The following is a 20,980-nucleotide window of genomic DNA, read 5'->3' as shown; positions in this document are numbered from 1 at the left end:
GTACTGCTTGGGCGGGGCAAGGAGAGAACTGTATGTCTCCTGTTCTGTTTTACCCGCATTCTACATTCATGTTATAGCAGTCTTGGATGATGACCTAGCACATGTTCTTTTTAAGAACACTTTCACAGCAGATACGACAAAATGCAAAGAAGGTACTGATGTGAAATTTCTAAAAATAGCTACAGCACTCAACCCAAGGTTTAAGAATTTGACGTGCCGTCCAAAATCTGAGACGGATTAGGTGTGGAGCATGCTTTTAAAAGTCTTAAAAGAGCAACACACTGATGCAGAAACTACAAAAAAGAAAATCAACCTTCTGCTGGTGGCATCTTACTCAGATGATGAAAATGGACATGCATCAGTCCGCACTGCTTTTGGATTGTTATCAAGCAGAACCCATCATCAGCATGGAAGCATGTCCTCTGGAATGGTGGTTGAAGCATGAAGGGAGATATGAATCTTTAGCACATCTGGCATGTAAATATCTTGCAGTGCTGGCTACAACAGTGCCATGTGAATGCCTTTTCTCACTTTCAGGTGACATTGTAAACAAGAAGCAGGCAGCATTATCTCCTGCAAATTGTAACCAACCTTGTTTGAGAGATTGGCTGACCAAGAAGTAGGACTGAATGGACTTGTAGGCTCTAAAGTTTTACATTGTTTTATTTTTGAATGCAGTTTTGTTTCTTACATAATTCTAGGTTTGTATTTAAACTTTCATGATAAAGAGATTGCGCTACAGTACTTGTATGAGGTGAATTGAAAAACAGTTTGTTTTTACAGTGCAAATATTTGTAGTAAAAATAAATATGCGAGCACTGTACACTTTGTATTGTTGTCACTGAAATTAATATATTTGAAAATGTAGTAAGCATCCAAAAATATTTAAAATAAATGGTATTATATTGTTTAACAGTGCGATTATCACAATTTTTTTTAAATTGCTTGACAGCCCTAGAGGATTTTTTTGTTTTTAATGCTTGATATTGCCTGTGCAGCTACACTGTGGGAGCACCAGTGTAATCTGGCTCCTAATAATAAAAATGTAGGTCTGGAAGGGACCTCAACAAGTTACCAAGTCCAACCCCTTGTGCTGTGGCTGGTGATTTTACCTAGTATTGTCTAACCTTGCTGAGAATTGGCCTAGTGAATAGAGTGATTAAAACACTGACAGGTAAGCTAGTGATAGCCTCCTATTAGAAAAAGACAAAATAGTCCAATGTAGAGGAATAGCTGAAAAAAATATGGAGTTGGTTGTTATGAGAAACCAACACACCCCGTTACATACCCAGCAAAACAGAGGACAAACAGACACTTAGATATTTGGTTACCATTAATTCATTACTCAAAGTACATTCATCGGTAAGCCCTCCACCCTTCTCCCTCCACCCCTCAAACAACCTCCCCCACCACCACACCCAGGGGGCGGCTCTAGGGATTTTGCTGCCCCAAGCACAGCAGGCAGGCAGGCATGCTATCTCCGGTGGTTTGCCTGCGGAGAGTCCACTGGTCCTCCAAAGCTGCAGACAAGTGGACCCCCCGCAGGCATGCCTGCGGGAGGCAGCCTGCCTGCCTCCCGCGTGGCGCCGGCAGAGCGGCCCCCGCGGCTTGCCGCCCCAAGTGTGCGCTTCGTGTGCTTGGGCCTGGAGCGCCCCTGACCACAGCCAAGCAAATCTATCCAATTTTTTGAATATTAACATTTGATAGAGATGCCTGGTTTGTCAAGTATGTGTAATCAGAGAATTCACTCAATTTAATAACAACACTAGGAACAACATACAGGGGTACTGTAAAGATGCTCATTCTGTAACATGGTAACACCCTGTTAAGTAGAAAGATCCAATGATTGTGTCATAATATTTTTTCCCAGATCTGGACCTTAGCGTCCAAAATATGGGTGTTAGCATGAAAACCTCCAAGCTTAGTTACCAGCTTGGACCTGGTATTGCTGCCACCAGCTAGGAATTATACGGTGCCTAGCTCACTGTGGTCTCCCCAAAACCTTCCCTGGGGGACCCCAAGACTCAGATTCCTTGAGTCTCACAACAAAGGGGAATAAATCCTAAACCCTCCCTGTTTCCAGTCCTGGAAAACACAAGTACTGAGAGAGCTAATCTCTCTTCCCCCCCCCCCCCCTCACCCAGAGGGTATGCAAAGTCAGGCTAGTAAATCTAACACAAAGAGATTTTCCCCCTGACTTCTTCCTCCTACCAATTCCCTGGTGAGCTGCAGACTCAATTCCCTGGAGTTCCCACTAAAGAAAAACTCCAACAGGTCTTAGAAAGAAAGCTTTATATAAAAAGAATGGAAAAAGGACATAAAAGGGTCTCTCTTTCAAGGTGACAATATACAGGGTCAGTTGCTTAAAGGAAAAAAATGAATAAACAGCCTTATCCAAAAAGAATACAATTTAAAACATTCCAGCAACTACACACATGTAAATACAAAAGAGAACAATATAAACCTATTGTTTTACTATTCTTGTACTTACAACTTGGAAACAGAAGATTAGAAAGCCAGGAGATAGAAAGATCACTCTCAGAGCCGAGAAAAGAACAGACCAAGAACAAAGGACTTACACCCAAAACTTCCCTCCACCCAGATTTGAAAAATAATGTTGTTTTCTGATTGGTCCTCTGGTCAGGTGTTTTAGGTCACTGCTTGTTAACCCTTTTAGGTGAAAGAGACATTAACCCTTAGCTATCTGTTTATGACAGATTGTATCGCTGTTTTTCTCTAATGATTATTGTATTGTATTGTCTCGATTTATATGGCCAAGATTGTAAACCTATTAAAACTTTCTAAATGAAGACATAGTTTACATTTAAAAAAAGAGACCACCACAACACTTGCAGTGTCTATTAGCTCTTTCATCATACTGTTGTGTAGTGGCAATAGTTGAGGGACTTTAAGTAAAATATTGTGTTAGACATAGCCTAGCCAAAACTATTTCCTAATTCGGTACAGAACAGAGATTTCACAAGCTGACAGTCACCTGGGTCAAAAGTTTCTTTTTCAGAGTTTGTCTTTGGAGAATGCAGTGAATGGAAAATTCTTGTACTGTGTTTTGTTTCAAACATTCTAAAAAGGTATAACAACATCAGAAAAATATAAAAGGGAGAAAGTTTGGGCCCAACATTTAGGATGTTTGAAAAAGGAATTTACAAAACATAAATGTTTTTATGAACTTTTAAAAATATAATTGGAAAGTATTTAAATATTCCCCAGAATTGTTGATTCTAAACATAGCAGCTGTGTGCTAGTGCTCAAAAACCCAAAAAGGAAAATTGACTAGAAAATGTGTTATATTTAAACTAAGCTAACATTACAAATAGTGAAAAATAAATAGGTTTTTTTTTAAATTTCACTTATCTAAAGTAACTTGGATTCTGTCTACATTACAAAGATACATGTGTGAGGCATCCAGTTACTAGGTTAATTAGTCACATAATTACAGCAAAAGTCCCATCTTGTAGTACAGGCAGGAGCATAACTATGTTTGAAGTGTCTATAAATTGTGCTAATGCCTTAAATACAGCATGGCACCATGGTTAAAACACATCGGGCCTCCAAGTAGACTGCAAGCTGGGATGCTGCTGTAACTAGAGACCTATTAATAGTTCAACTATATTGAACTCTTACATAGTTGAGTGTGTAGTGCAGACTGGATATTAAACAAAAAAGGATATGTAAAATGAGGGGGGGAAAGATTGTTAGTGAGTTCTTAGACATTATAAATCACTTCTTCATCTGCTACTTTCCCTATGTCTATCAAACAGCTCTTACTGTGCTTCTTGGCAAACTTGTTATAAAAATATTTCAAAAGTACATCAAAGAAAACAAAAGAACATGGATCTTGAGACACATACACACAGCATCCCACTAAAGTAAGGCTTATAACATATGTCCTACAAGTATATTATAAGGAGTTCTCATTTTTAGGACACAGGGTAATACTACTAGAAATATATTAGCTAACCACACACCTCCAGGCCAAGTCCATTGTAAGACAAGAAAATATGCTATTTTCCTTTAGATATTATTTGATTTTGACTTTGATTTATTTACAGGTTCACTTTTATATTTTTAAGTTAATTTATCTGGTCTCTCTTAGATATTAAGCTCCTCAATGAAGAGACTGTCTGTAAAAGTGCCAAATACGCTGTTGGCACTAAAAGATATTTTATCTATTTTTTCCTCCTATGTTCTGATAATTCATTCTGATCATTGGTTTGGGGGAGGGAGTGAAAAAGAGAGGCTGTCCTATAGTGCTTAGATTACAGGCAACAATATTTCTTTCAGAGTTGAGCGCCATAAATGCTGAGACAGACTGAAGTACATCACCAATGAGACCTACAAAGTAAATTAAAAAAACCCACCTTTTTTTTTCTTTCAGTACAGTTTACTCACTTTTCCCAATCTTTAAAATATGTTTCCTTGGCCTATATCATGTTGTCATGCTCCCTGAAAGAGGTGGATGCAGTGTAGTTGTAGCCTGATGATGAGCTTGGTAGGACTCAAAAACTTCTCTCTTTCACCAACAGACCTTGGTCTAAGAAAAGATACTATCTCATCCACCTTGTCTCTGAAAAAGTAGGAAGAATTATACGCAAAATCCAAAAAAGCAGGACACACTTTTGAAAACCAGAAATAGAAAATTAGCCTAGGAATGGAAACTTGTTATTGTAGCAACATATGCATTTTTAAAGTCCAATTTGTCAAGAGACAAGGGGCACAATAGGCCTCCCCCTATATAGCTCAGTGGTTTGAGCATTGGCCTGCTAAACCTAGGCCATGTCTACATCTAAAATTTTGCAGCGCTGGTTGTTACAGCTGTATTAGTACAGCTGTATAGGGCCAGCGCTGCAGAGTGGCCACACTTACAGCAACCAGCGCTGCAAGTGGTGTTAGATGTGGCCACACTGCAGCGCTGTTGGGCGGCTTCAAGGGGGGTTCCGGGACGAGAGAGCAAACCGGGAAAGGAAACCAGCTTCCCCGCGGTTTGCTCTCTCGGTCCCGGAGCCACCCAGCAAACCGCAGGGAAGGAGACCTGCTTGCTCGGGGTTCCGGGACCGAGAGAGCAAACCGGGAACGCCGCGGTTTGCTCTCTCGGTCCCGGAGCCAGCCAGCAAACCGCAGGGAAGGAGACCTGCTTGCTCGGGGTTCCGGGACCGAGAGAGCAAACCGGGAACGCCGCGGTTTGCTCTCTCGGTCCCGGAGACACCCAGCAAACCGCAGGGAAGGAGACCTGCTTGCTCGGGGTTCCGGGACCGAGAGAGCAAACCGGGAACGCCGAGGTTTGCTCTCTCGGTCCCGGAGCCACCCAGCAAACCGCAGGGAAGGAGACCTGCTTGCTCGGGGTTCCGGGACCGAGAGAGCAAACCGCGGCGAAGCTGGTTTCCTTTCCCGGTTTGCTCTCTCGGTCCCGGAACCCCGAGCCAGCAGGTCTCCTTCCCTGCGGTTTGCTGGGTGGCTCCGGGACCGAGAGAGCAAACTGCGGCGTTCCCGGTTTGCTCTCTCGGTCCCGGAACCCCGAGCAAGCAGGTCTCCTTCCCTGCGGTTTGCTGGGTGGCTCCGGGAACGCGAGAGCAAACCGCGGCGAAGCTGGTCTCCTTTCCCGGTTTGCTCTCTCGGTCCTGGAACCCCGAGCAAGCAGGTCTCCTTCCCTGCGGTTTGCTGGGTGCCTCCGGGACCGAGAGAGCAAACCGGGAAAGGAAACCAGCTTGATTACCAGAGGCTTCCTCCTTCCACGGAGGTCAAGAAAAGCGCTGGTAACTGTCTACATTGGATTACCAGCGCTGGATCACCAGCGCTGGATCCTCTACACCCGAGACAAAACGGGAGTACGGCCAGCGCTGCAAACAGGGAGTTGCAGCGCTGGTGGTGCCCTGCAGATGTGTACACCTTCAAAGTTGCAGCGCTGTAACTCCCTCACCAGCGCTGCAACTTTCTGATGTAGACAAGCCCCTAGACTTGTAAGTTCAATCCTTGAGAGGACCATCAGGGACAAAAATCTATTTGGGGATTGGTCCTTCCCTGAGCAGAGGGTTGGACTAGATGATCTCCTGAGGTCCCTTCCAAGCCTGATATAGAAAGTCATAGAATATCTATAGATATATAATTTATTCTTCCAAACAGTAGAAAATTAAAATATGACACAATCTGGTACCTGTGTTGAGTGTTAACAGTATATTGTTTAAATAATTTAAAACTGTTAATTATAAGCATTCACCTTTCAGCTTTCTTTTCTGATAAGTTTCATATAAACTATCAACAGACCACACTAGGTGATCTGGTGGCACCGTCTGGCTCTCCACTCTGACTCTAAGCTGAATTTCACAGGAAGCTAGTCTTCACTGTAGAGGGGATGTGAAAAATCAAGGTCTGGTAACTGAAATAAATCTACCTGGGGTTATTTCACTGCATAACTCCTTATGCAATCTAGTCAGGTTCTTATACCCAAACTGTGATAGCCCAGTGACTCATGTGCCAGCACCTCCCCGTTGAACTGTTTTGTAGAAAGTCCCATATTGTGAAATTTTCAAACACGTATTGCTAATCAAAATTTCTTCAAATGTTATTATGAAAAACAAACAGCAGCGGCACCTCCTTAGTAACTTAGCAAGGGGCTAATAATGTTTTGCAGGCAGGAAAACACTGAACGCCTCCAGAATCTAGTCACAGGTGTTTTCTTGAATTACTTACACCACTTTTTTCCTACTGCAGACAGGCCCATGCGGCTGTTCCTGCCTCTAGGAACCAGGTCCCCTGGCTTAGCATAAGGTGGGGCGAGGCAGACGTAGCCCAGGACCTAACTCGATTGGGAACCCTGCTTTAAATGCCACGCGTGGCGAAATGGTGGCTGCGTGAGCCCAAGGCCCGGGCACAAGGCCCCCTGCGCCCGCCCTACAGCCAGGGAGCTACGGGGGCCGTGAGTCGTGCCCTGCCCAGCGGCTCTGCGCCGGGCACGAGCAGGGCACAGGGCCGCCGCGGTGCTCTCCGGTCCGGCTGGCCCCGGCAACAGCGTCTCTAGAGAGCGGGGCCCCGGTTGCTGCGGTCCCTGCGCTGCCCGGAGCTGACACTAGGGGCGCTGGCTGCGGCCCGCCAGGCCGGCGCGGCGCAGGGGAAGGGATGCGGACGGGGCCATTCGCGCTGCGGCAGCGGGGGGGAGCGGCGGGTCGGGCGCTGCGCCAGGGGTCTCCCTGCCGGGGTCCGGGGGCCGCGAGAGAGCGGCAGCAGCCTTGGGGAGGCGGGCCGCGGGCGGGAGGCCGGGCGGCGGGCGCGGGGGCAGGCGGCGGGGCCGGCGGCGGGCGCGGGGGGGGGCGCAGTGGTTGGGGCCGGCGGCCGCGGCGGGGTCAGTTCTCTTTAGTGTTTGCCGATGTTGGAAGCGTCTCCAAAGTGTCCCCGGGAACCAGGTAACCGGGCCCGCGGGGGGCGGCCGCCCTCCCCCCCCCGCCCGGCGAGAGGCGGGGAGTAGCCACCTGCGCTCAGGGGGCAGCCGCCGCCGTGAGGCCAGGGACCTCGCCCTCGCGGCGGCGGCTGCCCCGGGCTGGGGGGCGGCAGAGGGGACTGGGGAGCAGGCGGCTCTGCCGGCCCCGCCCTGGGTCACGCCGCGGTCCCGGCCCCACTGCGCTGCGGGGGGAGGTGCTGATCTGGGCTGGGCAGGGCAGGGGCTGTTTCCTCCCCCTCGCAGGTAAACGCTGCTCTTTTCTGGGGCACAGGGCGCTCATGGGGCCCCCAGCGCGGAGCCCAGCTCCGGGGATCGCGCCCCATACGTCTCGCCTCTGCCCGTAGGGCTCCCGGCGCCTCTCGCGGCGGGCGATGCTGCAGCCTCCCCGCCCCTGGCAGATCCGACTGAGACCGCTCTCACGTGAAATGCCTCGGATTATAGCTGCTCTGCACCGAATAACAGCTCAGTTATTGCAGCTGGTGGGGGCTGAGATAGGAAACTGATTATTTACTGTGGAAGTACCACTCGAATTGCGGATTGGCTGCATATTGCATCAGGCCTGTATTAAATCTGTGAAGTAGTTTTCTATGGCCAAAGCACGTCTCTTTTTTCAGTGTGGCCTTTTCAGCTCTATCACTGCCACATTTCACTATGGCATGATTCAGATTACATATAAAAGATCATTAGCTAATCTGTTTTCCAAAGGTTTGAGACAGATTTTAAAATGCCATATTAAACTAGTTCTTTAGAACAATAGAAAAAGCCTTACAATATGTTATTTGTATGCCATATTGGTTGCACAATAGATTAAAAGTAAAGCTGTACTGTAATCTGACTTCACCTACAATCCTAAACTTTCCTAACAAGCCTAAACTTTCCCATGCTCTCAGAACAGATGTGTGTTTTTCCTCCTATAAAGTGATCCACAGTGAAATAGTTAATACTGACATTTGTGTTGCATAGTTAGGTTAGGTGTCAATACTACCAGAGGTCAGGAGGGGAATTCACAGTTGTGTGTGGGTTTTTTGGTTTTTTTTTTAAGTGCTGTTGGGCTGTATTTAGCCCCAAGGTACTCAGACTTCTGCCAATGTAATCCAGGCTTTGATGACAGCAGTAAAAAGCCTTCACAAACTTGCTTTGTTCTGGGCCTGGGCTGGTAAGGTGCAGACCATATGTCCTGTTTTGGTTGGGACAGTCCTTTTTTTAAGCCCTGTCCTGGCCATCCTGACTTTTTTGGCAAAAGTGAGCATTTTTCCTGTTAGCTTTTGCCAACTGATCAAATGCCTCCTTTTGTCAAAAAAGCTTGGTGTGGAGGAATGGGAGAGGGGCAAGCGGGGGTGCCAACCCCTCAGGGTGGGGGGCAGGCAGGGCTTAAGTGAGCAGCGACACCAGCCCCAGCCTCACACAGGAGGAAGGTGGGGCTCGGGCGAGCAGCTACACCAGCCCCAGCCTCATGCGGGCAGCAGGCAGGGTTCTGGTGAGCAGCGATACCTGCCCTGCTGGGGCGGGGGGGCTTGTGCGAGCGGCTTGGGCCAGCTCCACGCTGGCAGGGCAAGAGGGCTTGGGGTAGCCTCACGTGGTGTCCCATTGGTGTCCTGTTTAGAACAGGAGTGGGCAAACTATGGGCCACATCTGGCCCATCAGACCTTTTAATCCAGCCCTCGAGCATCTGCTCGGGAGCGGGATTGGAGGTTTGCCCTGCTCCAGCCGGGGATGGGTTGGGGGCTTGCCCTGCTCTGCGCGTGTTGTGGCTCTGCGCAGCTCTCAGGAAGCAGCCAGTGTGTCCCCACTATAGCTCCTATGCAAAAGGGCAGCCAGTGGGCTTTGCATGCTGCCCTGGCTCAAGCCCAGGGCTGGCTCCAGGCACCAGCATTCCAGGCAGGTGCTTGGGGCGGCATTCTGCAAGGGGTGGCACTCCGTGTCTTTTTGCCCACCCAAGCAGCATGCTGAATTGCTGCCGCAGACGACGGGGGCAGTCCGTGTGCCATTAGGGTGGCACGCGTGTTTCCACGGCAGCTGCAATTCGGCGGCAGCTTCTATGTTCAGCTGACTGTGGCGGCAATTTGGCGGCTTCTGTCTTTCTTGCTGCCCTAACAGCACACGGACTGCCCCCAATGTCCACGGCAGCAATTTGGAGTGCTGCTTGGGGTGGCAAAAACAGTAGAGCTGGCCCTGCTCAAGCCCCGCCCCTGCAGCTCCCATTGGCTGCAGTTCCCTGCCAATGGGAGCTGCAGGGGCAGTGCCTGTGGACAGGGCAGCAGACAGAGCCCTCTGGCCATGCCTCTGCATAGGAGCCAGAGGAGGGACATGCCGCTGCTTCCTGGAGATGCTTGAGGTATGCACCGCCTGGAGCCTGCACCCCTGAGCTCCCCTTCCTGCAACCACCTGCCCCAGGCCAGATCCCCTTCCCACCCTCTGAACCCCTTGATCCCAGCTTGGAGCCCCCTCCTGTAACCCCAAACCTCTTGTCCATGGCCTCACACCAGAGCCCGCTCCCCCAACTGGAGCCCTAACCCCCTGCCCCAGCCCTGATTTCCCCCTCCCGCCCTCTGAATCGCTTGGTCCCATCCTGGAGCACCCTCCTGCATCCCAAACCCTTCATCCCTGGCCCCACCCCACAGCCCACACTCCCAGCTGGAGCCCGAAAACTGCCCCAGCCTGGGGCCCCTTCCTGTACCCTGAACTCATTTCTGTCCCAACCCCAGAGCCCTCACGCCCTACCCCCAATTTTGTGAGCATTCATGGCCCACCATACAATTTCCATACCCAGATGTAGTCCTTAGGAAGAAAAAAGTTTGCCTACCCCTGGTCTAGAACATCTCAGCAGAGGGTGCTTTTTCCCAGACACCCTCTGCTGGTAGGGCTTCTACGAAGACCCACTTATGAAGACACTGCCAGTTGTCCTCTGAGGGTGAATTTCCCTGCAGTGCAGCTAGCCTGAAAATGGAGGAAGTCAGTGACAGACATCCTCACAGCAAACTCTGTTTCTTTGGGTCACATTTGGAGGGTTTGCTTTGCTGTTATAGGATTAGAAATGCAGGCCTCTGTGCTGTACAGAACTGTCAGTGTTGAATGTACAGAAATCATTATACTCTCACAAGTCTCTGCTTCCATGAAGGAAATTTTCACAGGTATAACTACATGAGTACATAAGTGAGTACATACTACATGAGTAAACTGATGCAAAGTGGATTTATGCTGATGTATCTCTGGTGTGTTACCAGATTAAGCTGCAGCAAGGTAAACTCTGCTCTGTGCTGGTGCAGTGCATTAAGTGCTTCTGTATAACTGCATTAATATAGCAGTAAAAGTTTTCTTAGTGTAGACAAAGCCTTTTTTTGCTGATCAGATTTTTGTGTGACTGTGGTGCTTATGAAAGGTGCCATATGTGCTTTAGTTAAGGAGCTGGCAGCAGTGCTAGATATCCAGTGCTGCTCAGCTGATGAATCTTAACTGTGCTTTGAAGAGGCCCACTACGGTGGACCTCGGTTCTCATGCTCATTCAGTGTTCTCTGTGGAGATGTTCAAGGGTGATGTGGATATTGGCCACTTGGTACTGGATTGACACCACCACTTCATTTAACATAAGCCATTATACAGCCAGTGGTGATAAACAATTTGTGCTAGATTCAGACTATAACTCTTAGAAAGGCTTTATATGTCTCTGTACCAATCTGAGTTACTCAGTCTCCCAACAGTTTTTTGAATAATAGCATGTACTTGAGTAACATTTCATCCTGAAATCTGAAAGGGGTTTACAAAGATGAATTGTTAACTCAGTTTTACACTTAACTTTTCTGTGTTTCAGTTTTTTTAAGTGACGTGCCCCAAACTAACATACGAAATCAATGGCATGTTCTTGGGGGCAGAGACCATAGGTTTGATTTTTCTATCTTCCCAGTTTCATAAATGTGACTCTGTTGACTTCAGGACTTATTCCTGATTTATACTGATATAAATATGAGACAAGAATCAGGTACTGTGTCTTTATTTAGAAAGTGGAATAGTGGACTTCCCAAGGTTACACCATGAATCTGTGGCAGAGCCAGATCTTTGGCTTCTAAGTTTGCTTTTCCAATCCATATGAAATGCAGCACCTGTCATATTCCCTCTAGATAGTTTGTGTTGACCTGCCTGAACTATAGCTATAAATTTGTCTTTGAAAAGAAGAAATCTACTCTATTTTGATGCTTTTCTGCCAAAAACTTTATCTTTCTAAAATATCGAATGTGATTTTGAAGCAGGTTTTATGAGTTGTAGACCAAATGTTTTCCAGCAGTTGTATATGACTGAAGCGTTGCATACTTTGTTGCTTATGTAATCTGAGGTGGTAGTCAGAAGGACAGGAACATTGTCTCATAACCTGTAGCAACTTTATACGATGGCGCCACTAAGCCTATATTTTATTGTTAAATCATCTAATCTGCTGCTCTTCTTCCTCTTCATTGTTTAATCAGTTTCATACCAATAACAGACAAAATGAGAAATGCCATAGAGTTGAGTATTAGGCCTCACTTTGCTTGGCCAATAACAGTTCTTTGAACTTTTTATCTTCAAAGCACTTTAGAAACATTATTACTCTCAATCTTTCTATGAGGGAGGTTCAAATTGCCTTCCTTTTATAGATGGAGAAACTGAGGCAAAGAGATTTACTGACTTGCTTAAAATCAGAGAGTGAGATATTAGCTCTAAAATCAGAACATTGGAGTTATCGATTCCCATCCCTATGTTCAGACTACCTAACCATGCCTCTTGGGATTTTTTTTTTTAAAACTGTATTATGTTCACAAATCAAGTGGTTGAAGGTTTTGCAAATTAGAATTCCAGAATCATTTGGGCATTGATCATATTGGGCAGCTGGTCACATATTTTGGGCTTGCCTATACTAGAACGCTCTACCTCTAACTGTACCGTTATAGTTAAAGTAGTATATCCCCCTAGTGTAGATATAATTATATTGGTATACAGGTGCTTTATGCCACTCTGGCTATACCAATGGGTCATGTTTATACCATAGATTCCAAGGACAGAAGGGATCTTTGTGATCATCTAGTCTGACCTGTATAACACAAGCCAGAAAACTTCCCAAAAAATTATTCCTGGAGCTTATCTTTTGGAAAAACATCCAGTCTTCATTTTAAAATTGTCGGTGATGGAGAATCCAACAGAATCTTTACGTTCCAATGATTAATTATACTCTCACTATTAAAAATTTAAACCATATTTCAGTTGGAATTTAGCTAACATTCAGCTTCCAGCCATTGTATCATTATACATTTCTCTGCTATACTGAGGAGCCCATTATTACGTATTTGTTCCCCATGTAGATACTTATAGACTGTACTCAAGTCACCCCTTTACTTTATCTCTTTGTTAAATTAAATAGATTGAGCTCTTGTAGTCTATCACTATAAAGCCGTTTTTCTAATCCTTTAATTATTCTTGTGGTTTTTCTCTGAACCCTCTCCAGTTTGTCAACATCCTTCTTGAGCTGTGGGTACCAAAACCTAATACAGTATTCCAGCAGCAGTCAAACCAGTGCCAAATACACAAGTAAAATAGCTTCTCTACTTCTACTCGAACTTTATCACTGATTAAAAACTTTATTTTTTCTTCCAGATTATTAATAAACAATGTTAATTAGTGTCAGCCAAGAGCCAATGTTTCCTCATTTACAATTAGATTTTGAGATCTATTAATTAGCCAGCTTTTAATCAGTTTAATGTGTTTCATGTTAATTTTGTATATTTCTAGTTTTTTTCATCTAAATGTTGCATATGTATAACTGCATGCACACTAGGGCTTTTACCAGTATAACTCTTTTGGTAAATTACACCCATAACTGAAATAGTTATAGTGAAAAGACTTTAAAGTATAAATTAGACCTAGGACTTTTGCTAATAGTTCAAGGTACTTTGTTCAGTTCTGAGAACAGATAGGTTTCCTGCTAAATGTTTTTCTTAAAGTTGACTGTGTTCTTACCTGGGAACAGTCTTATCTGAAGTACACTTATGTTTATACTGAAAGATCAAAGCTTCAATGGAGAATCTGAAAAATGGTCTTACCAGGCATCATCTTGGACAGTATTTAGAAAAAATAATTTCACTTGTCACAACTATGGACCAGTATGAGAGAGCTACTTATGGCTGTCTAATACTAGGATCAGAACATAATGAAAACAGAAAAGTGTATGCCAGCTGTGCATGGCTGTAAGAAGCAGGCATGGCTGGTGCATACTTTACCCCAAGAGTAACTTTAGGGATCTGTTAGTGTATTAATCATGTTGTAAGTAGAATGCTTCCAAATACTGAATTCTGCAGCCCAACTTTACAACATACCCAACTGTGATGTGTTGCATCTTTTCCTTTGGTTCAATAGGGGGCATCTAGAACAATATCCTTTTATTTAGTAGCCCCAGTATTGCCATATTCCTATAACCTTTTAACATATTTTCTCTGTTATATTTTAACATGGGGAAAGAAAATCTTAGTTCTCTGTAAAATCACAGTTTGAATAAATTTACTAGACTCTCACCTGATGGAGCATTAAACTTACTAGCGAGAGACAGGTATGAAAAGGAGGGCAGGGATGCCATCGATGAGTCCAGGGCCAAGGCACTACTGAGAAGCATAGTTACCCTGCTATCCCTACATGCTGGAAGAAGGCAGACTGGTAGAGGTTCTACCAGGATGCTACACAGTGAAGTGACCTCTCTAAGGTGCCACAAGTACTCCTCCTCCTTTTTGCTGATACAGACTAACATGGCTACCACTCTGAAACCTGTCATCATTTGTGACAGTTTCACTGTGTGTAGTTCTGAATGATAGTTGTGAAGCTGACTAGTCCTGTTAATTTCACAGTGCAGCTGCTTGCAAAAGCTATGAGTGGCAAAGGAGGACTGGTGCTGCCTGTTCACAGGTGAAAAAATGAGTTTCCCACAGGCTACTGTGAGTAGGTGATTGGATTTTTTTTAAGCCCTGCTACTGACTTGAAGAAAGCTTGTTGTGTTATATTTGCCATGAGTGCTGTCACAAGCTGGAATAAATTTGAGTTGGAAAGGGCCCCATAGGGTGGCTTTGTCATCTGGTTTGGGTCAAACTTTTTCTTAGCTATCTTATATCCCTCTCTTTTGAGCTTCCAGGTCCATAGGGCCTTGTTCTATGAGTTGGTGAGTACCTCATGCAAGGTCAAGGGGAGCTGAAGGCACTTAGTACCTGGAGGACTGGGCCCCTACTTTCATTTGGTAACTTACTGCTAGAAGGAGCTGGCAGCATGTATTTAAAGGTACAATGAAAATTAAGCAGAGATATAATTCTGTGAAATATCTAGTATTGTTGTCCCTTTGGCCTGAGTGGTTAGCCAATATTTGGGTTGCTTTCACTGGGGGGAAATTGGTTATGAGAGTTAGGTATTTGGTGCAGTCATATTAATTTACAAAGAATGTAGGTAAAGTCTTGTTTCCCTGAACACAGTAGGAACAAATAATAATTGGCAGTTTCCTGGCTTGCCGTTTCCAAGTCTGTCTTTGCAGCCAGTCTAGTCTCCCAAAGAGCCCCCTCTCTTCTCCCTCTCAGGGCCATACTCATGATGATTGCTCACCCTTTCTGTTGGTTTTTTTTTGTTGTCTGCCTGCCTTTCAGCCTCCAACACACAGCTACAGCCAGTCAGTGCCCCAACATTTCACTCAGTCTCCAGGGAAATCCTTCTGTATACATGGCTTAGCTGGTGATCAACCTTGCATGTAGCCTACTGGCCATTGTCTCCTGCTGCCTTACTCCATAAAGGATCTTAATTACTTCTTCCATTTAGCTGAATGAAGGGTGGCTAGCTGCCTATCTGTTTTAACCAAGGTATATCAGATGGTATACATTCCAGAATATCAGAATTATGCAGGGTTTACAACTCTGGAATGGCATATATCATGCATGTAAGAGGCCTGACATGCATATTCTCCATATAAGTTGCCTGTAGTGTGTCACAGCTGCCCAGAACAAAAATGCTTGTATGTCAGATATCGGCCTCTATGCTGACATTTATGCTACATGCTACAAAATACTAGAAAATTATCTCACTTGTTACAATAGAAACGAAGTAGTTTATCTATTTGCTCTCACATAATGTTGTGAATCAATTCAAACAAATAAACAAATCCTCCTCTCCCCGTTTTCCTCATCTTGAAAGTCTGGATTTTTTATATGTCTATGCCTCTATCTCTGTTTTTCTCTACATAGACATTTGATTTTCTTTTGAAATTTCAGGCTGCCATTGTGAGAAAAATTGGCTAGTTTTCCATTATATAAAAGGAACATAATTGCAGAAGGACATTGGTGACAGATATTAATATATTAATCTAGCATTGTGATCTGTTAATTACTTTAAGGATCCAGCAGACTTCAGGTAGTATCTCAAATGCACATAGCATTCTTGGGTGTTAGAGATGCATTGTGATCTAATGGGCAGAGGAGAGCCTAGAAGTTAGAATTGCTGAATTCTGTTTCTACCTCTGCCTTTCACTTGTTTTTAGCCTTTAAATCACTTACCCTTTCTGTGCTTTAACTTACTATCTGTAAAATGAGTAAAATACTATTTTAGTTGTGAGGCTGATTCAATTAATGTTTGAAAAGATATTTGAATTATTTGGATGAAAGTTGCTATGTAAGTGCAAATTATTATTTTGCTGTTAAATTTCTTAATTGAAATGAAAAATCTTACATAAAAAACCCATGTCTAGCCAGCCAATTGACCACACAAAGGAGTATTCTGAAGAGAAGAAATTAGTTTCCCTGTGAACAATACTATCCTTAAAATTTTCCCTTCTGATCTACTTTTTTGGAAGGTACAGTATGGTTTGGTGTTCTGGCCAGCTATCGTACACACATGCATTCTGCTTTGGGTGGGAACAAAGTGTATTTGCTATTTTGGGAGACTAGAGTATATAAATGGATTCTCTGTTAAGTGTAGGTGCTGCTATTTAACCCCTAAAAGTAAAAATAACCTTTAGTTTTGATCTCTGTGGTGTAGATCTGGTGGTATAATGTGGCACTAAACAGAATTTGAATTGAATTTCAATCTTTCCATTCTGATATCCCTTGTGAAAATTTTCTGCCACAATGGTATGTGGTGCCATTCCCAAGGCAAAACATTTCCTCTTCAGAAGTTACCTCTTTTGAGCTAGAGCTAAAAAATCATCTATGGCAGGATTGGTTTAGAACTATGCAAATTATGCATTTCAGTAGAGAAATCTTTCCAACCTCCTTTAATTTGAACTTTGGTTCACATTGTCATACATTCCACAGTATCAGTTAGTGCCATATTAACATGTATTTTAGTAGTCTAATGGTTGTCCAAATTAAAATATATAGGGATATTTTTTCCTCCTGCTTCAGAAATGTTAGTCAATTAAAGTGAAACACTTGCTAGGCCTAATTTTATTTGCCACCTTTTATTATTTACTTATTTGTATTGAGAGAGCATGCAGAGTCTCCAGTGAGATCAGGGCTCCCTTGAACTGGGCACTGCACAATATATAGAAAGACCTATGCCAAAAATCTTAGGATGTTAGGCTCTAATCCTGCAAGTTATTCCATGTGATGGGGTGTGCGAACCCCACACTAGGCAGGAAGGGTTTAAAGGACAGTACTGGGCTCAGGTAGTGCCATCCCTCCAGGTTGCGGAGCATGCTGTAACTCAGTGGTTCTCAACCCATCCTGCTTACGGCCCAATCAGCACACAGCTGCAGCCCATGACATCCTCAGGGCAATACAGGTAGCATATATATTGTGTAGATGTGTCCCACATAACAGAGAGAGAACTGCAGATGTGGCCAACAATGGTAAATACGTTGAGAACCACTGATCTAACTGGAGAAGGGGTTAAAAAGGGAGCAACCCAGCTCAGAAGGAGGAAGGTGTGGGAAAGGAGGACAGATCTACCCAGAAGAGTCCTGACAAGGGTGCTGGAGAAACCTCCCTGAGGGAATAAGACTATATGCTGAACCTGGTTGGGGCTGACAGTTTGGTTGCCTTTTTTTTCTTTTTACCTTATCTTGGACTGGAAGCTGGGGGGGGGGGAGAGAGAGAGAGAGAGAGCGAGAGCGAGAGCAGGAGGAGGTGCTCTTTCGGGAGCCAGACACTGTTGATCCTCCTAGGGCCCTACATCAGAGCCCAGTGGAATTGGCTGGTCTGGGCTCACCTGCCACTGCCCCTACTACAGGAAGGATTCAAACCACCCATCCATCTCACACACCACAGGTTAAAGGAGGACCAGCACTGAAAGACTTATTTGTCTTGACAGATAAAACAAAAGATGGGCTATTAATTAGTGTATGCTAAGACCATTAAATCACACCCGAGAACAGGATGAGCAGCTGGTTGTGTAGGAATGAAAGCTGTGTGATCATGGGAGGACTTCAGTTCGGCTGTCATATGCTGGAGGTCTCATGCTGCTAGTACTAAAACATCCTTGGACATTTAAAATATTATAGATGACAGTTACCTAATTCAAAAAGTGTTGCATCCCCCACAGGGGAATTCTATGTTAGATCTCATCTTGAGAGAAAAAGAACGGTTCAGAGAACTAAAATTTAATGGTAACTTAGGGACAAGTAATGATGACTAGATCATATTTGCAGTATGCAAACAGAATAAAGTCCAGACCAGTGATATCTATCTATCTATACTTGGTGCTTTAAAAGGGCCACTTTCACAAAGCTGAAAGCAATTATGAGCCAGATCAGCTGGGGGAAGAATTTAATGAGAAAAGGGTTAATGATAATTGGGAATTGTTTAAGAACACTATTAGATGCCCCAAAAGCCACAATCTTACAACCGAGGAAGAAGGCTGTATTGGTTAAAAAAAACAGTTCCAGGTTTAGAGAACAAGTGAAGGTGGCTATAAAAAAAAGTGTATATGTGTGTGTAAATAAACAAATGGAAGAAAAGGAAAGTTGATAGCAATGAATATAAATCAGAAGCTAGGAATTGTATAAAATTGATAAGGGAAGCCAAAGGGCACAAATTGAAATCTATGACTAGTAGAGTTAAGGACAACAAAAAGAAGTTTTAAAGTATATTAGGAACAAAAGAATCCTAGCAATGCTATTGGTCCATCACTAGATGGAAATGGTAGAATTAGCATTAATAATGCAGAAAAGGCAGAAGTGTTCAATAAATATTTCTGTTCAGTATTTGGGAAGAAAACAGATGATGATGTCATAACATAAGATAGTATTCTTTCATTCCACTAGTATCTCAGGAGAATGTTTAACTAACTAACTTTAATAACACAACATTTATTAAAGATAGACATTCTAAGATCAGCAGGTCCAGATAACTTGCATGCTAGAAGGTTTTTATTTGGCGGCAGTTCTGGGCAGCGCAGAGAGAAGCCGCGAGGACAAAGAACACCGGTGCCCACAGGCTGCAGCCCCTGAGTACTGTGTCCCCAGCAGGCACAAGACCCTGGCTTCTCTACCCTGCTGGGCACTAGATGGGCCCTGTTCCTGCCAGGGACAGAGAACATCGGTGCCTGCAGCCCCGGAGTTCTCTGTCCCCAGCAGGCGCGGGGCTGCGGCTGCTCTCTGGCTTAAGCTGTGGCCCCGCGCCTGCCAGGAACCGAGAACATTGGCGCCCGCAGCCTGCAGAACCGGAGTTCTCTGTCCCCGGTGGGCGTGGGGCTGCGACTTCTCTCCCCTGCTGGGCACTAGATGGCGCACATAAATGCCCCGGTGGGTGCCATGGCGCCTGCAGGCACCACGTTGGGGACCACTGCTTTACAGTGATAGATTCAAGGAACTCATTATATCTTAACAACGAGGAGGTTATGAGGTGACTTGTTTACAGTCTGTAAGTACCTATCTTGGGAACAAATATTTAATAATGGGCTCTTCAGTCTGGCAGAGAAAGGTATAACGTGATCTGATGGCTGGATGTTGAAGTTAGCTACATTCAGACAGGAAATAAAGTATAAATGTTTAAAAGTGAAAATAATCATTGGAATATATTACCAAGTATCACAGTGGATTCTCCATTACTGACAATTTTTAAATCAAGATTGGATGTTTTTCTAAAAGATATGCTGTAGGAATTACTTTGGGGAAGTTTTATGGCCTGTGTCATACAGGAGGTCAGGCTAGATGATTACTGTGATCCTTTCTGGCCTTGGAATAAATGAATCTATAGTGCTGGATGGCTTTATTTAAATTGTCATAGGCTTCAGCATGAGCTTTCGTGGGGGAATACCCACTTCGTTGCATGCATGTAGTGGATGTGCTCCAATACGTCTGTTAGTCTGTAAGGTGCCACAGGACTCTTTGCTGCTTTTACAGATCCAGACTAACACGGCTACCCCTCTGATAATATAGGCTTGAGAAGGAGTCAGTGCACACCTCTTTCAGAGCAATTGTTTCAGACTTTCCTTTCTTCACGATTCTTTAATAATCGGTTAATGCTTGGAACCTAAAGAGATACTGTTAACTTGGATTGTTTTAATTGATGAATTTCTAAAAATCACTATATTGAGAAGTTCACCTTTCACTGCAGCTTTCCAAACATTTTGAAGTTGTTCTCTCCTGCCTATGTTTATGTGGTCTCTAGTGTTCCCTCTAATTTTTCCCATGCATGTGCGGAATGAATTTTGTGTGCACCAATATGGAGGTGAGGATGGGCGGAAGGGTTTGGAGTGTGGGAGGGTTCAGGGATGGGGCAGAGGGATGGAGTGTGGGGGAGTGAGAGCTCAGGCTGGGCGTGCGGGCTCTAGGATGGGGCCAGGAATGAGGGGTTTGGGGTTTGAGAGGGGGCTCAGGACTGGGGCAGGGGGTTGGGGTGCAGAGGGGTGAAGGCACTGGCTAGGGTTGCAGACTCGGGGGTGGGGCTGGGGATGAGGGATTTGGGGTGCAGGTTGCCCTGGGGCTACAGTGGGGAGAGAGGACTGTCACCAGCTCTCTCTCCCCGCAGCAGCAGTTGGGCTGGGAGGGAGGTGCACCTCTCCCAGCTGCAAAAGCAACAGGGATGGGGCTGTGGGATAGGCACCTCTCCCCTAGCCGCAGCAGATCCGGGCTGGGTTGGGGCTGGAAAAGGGTGCCTCTCCCCCGGCCGTGGCACGTCTAGGGCTGGGGGAGAGGCATCTCTTCCCACCGCAGCCCTGAGCGCCTATGTGGCGCTTAGTAGGCTGCCATGTGGCTGCGCAGTTTAGAGGGAACTTAGCTGGTCATAGAAGCAGTAAAGTGTGCATAGAAATTATAACAACACAGAACATACACTAGTATTTTCTCCATGCAGCCTGTGTGGATGTGCGTGAGAGTGCCCCCTTCTTGGAGAGTAAAGGCATCTCCCTCATCCCACTTTTCAGCTTAGATGCTCATTATACTGTAGTGGGGGTTGTAATGTGGAACATTTCCCCCTCTCCCATGGCCATTGATGAGCTCTGCCATTCTCCATCCCAGTAGAGGGGACGGGGAAGTGAAGAGACTCCATCCCATCCAGCTATCTGTTTGTTCCGTTCCCTCTCCCTACTTGTTGTCCCCCGTTTCTC

General features: G+C 45.1%; 1 protein-coding gene across 1 annotated transcript in view; it reads left to right on the top strand.

Annotated features, from left to right (window-relative positions):
- Nucleotides 1–7,337: 7,337 nt before the first annotated feature.
- STAU2 (staufen double-stranded RNA binding protein 2) overlaps nt 7,338–20,980 on the top strand; it is a 220,933-nt gene continuing 207,290 nt past the window's right edge. Inside the window, 1 exon segment of the mRNA XM_030553274.1 lies at nt 7,338–7,415. The gene's annotated coding sequence lies outside the window, so the exon portion shown is untranslated.

This window comes from Gopherus evgoodei, chromosome 2, assembly GCF_007399415.2.
Source record: "Gopherus evgoodei ecotype Sinaloan lineage chromosome 2, rGopEvg1_v1.p, whole genome shotgun sequence".
In the NCBI taxonomy this organism is placed as follows: Eukaryota; Metazoa; Chordata; order Testudines; family Testudinidae; genus Gopherus; species Gopherus evgoodei.
Note: the sequence above shows the minus strand (reverse complement) of the source record. Positions and strands in the feature narration are given on the sequence as shown.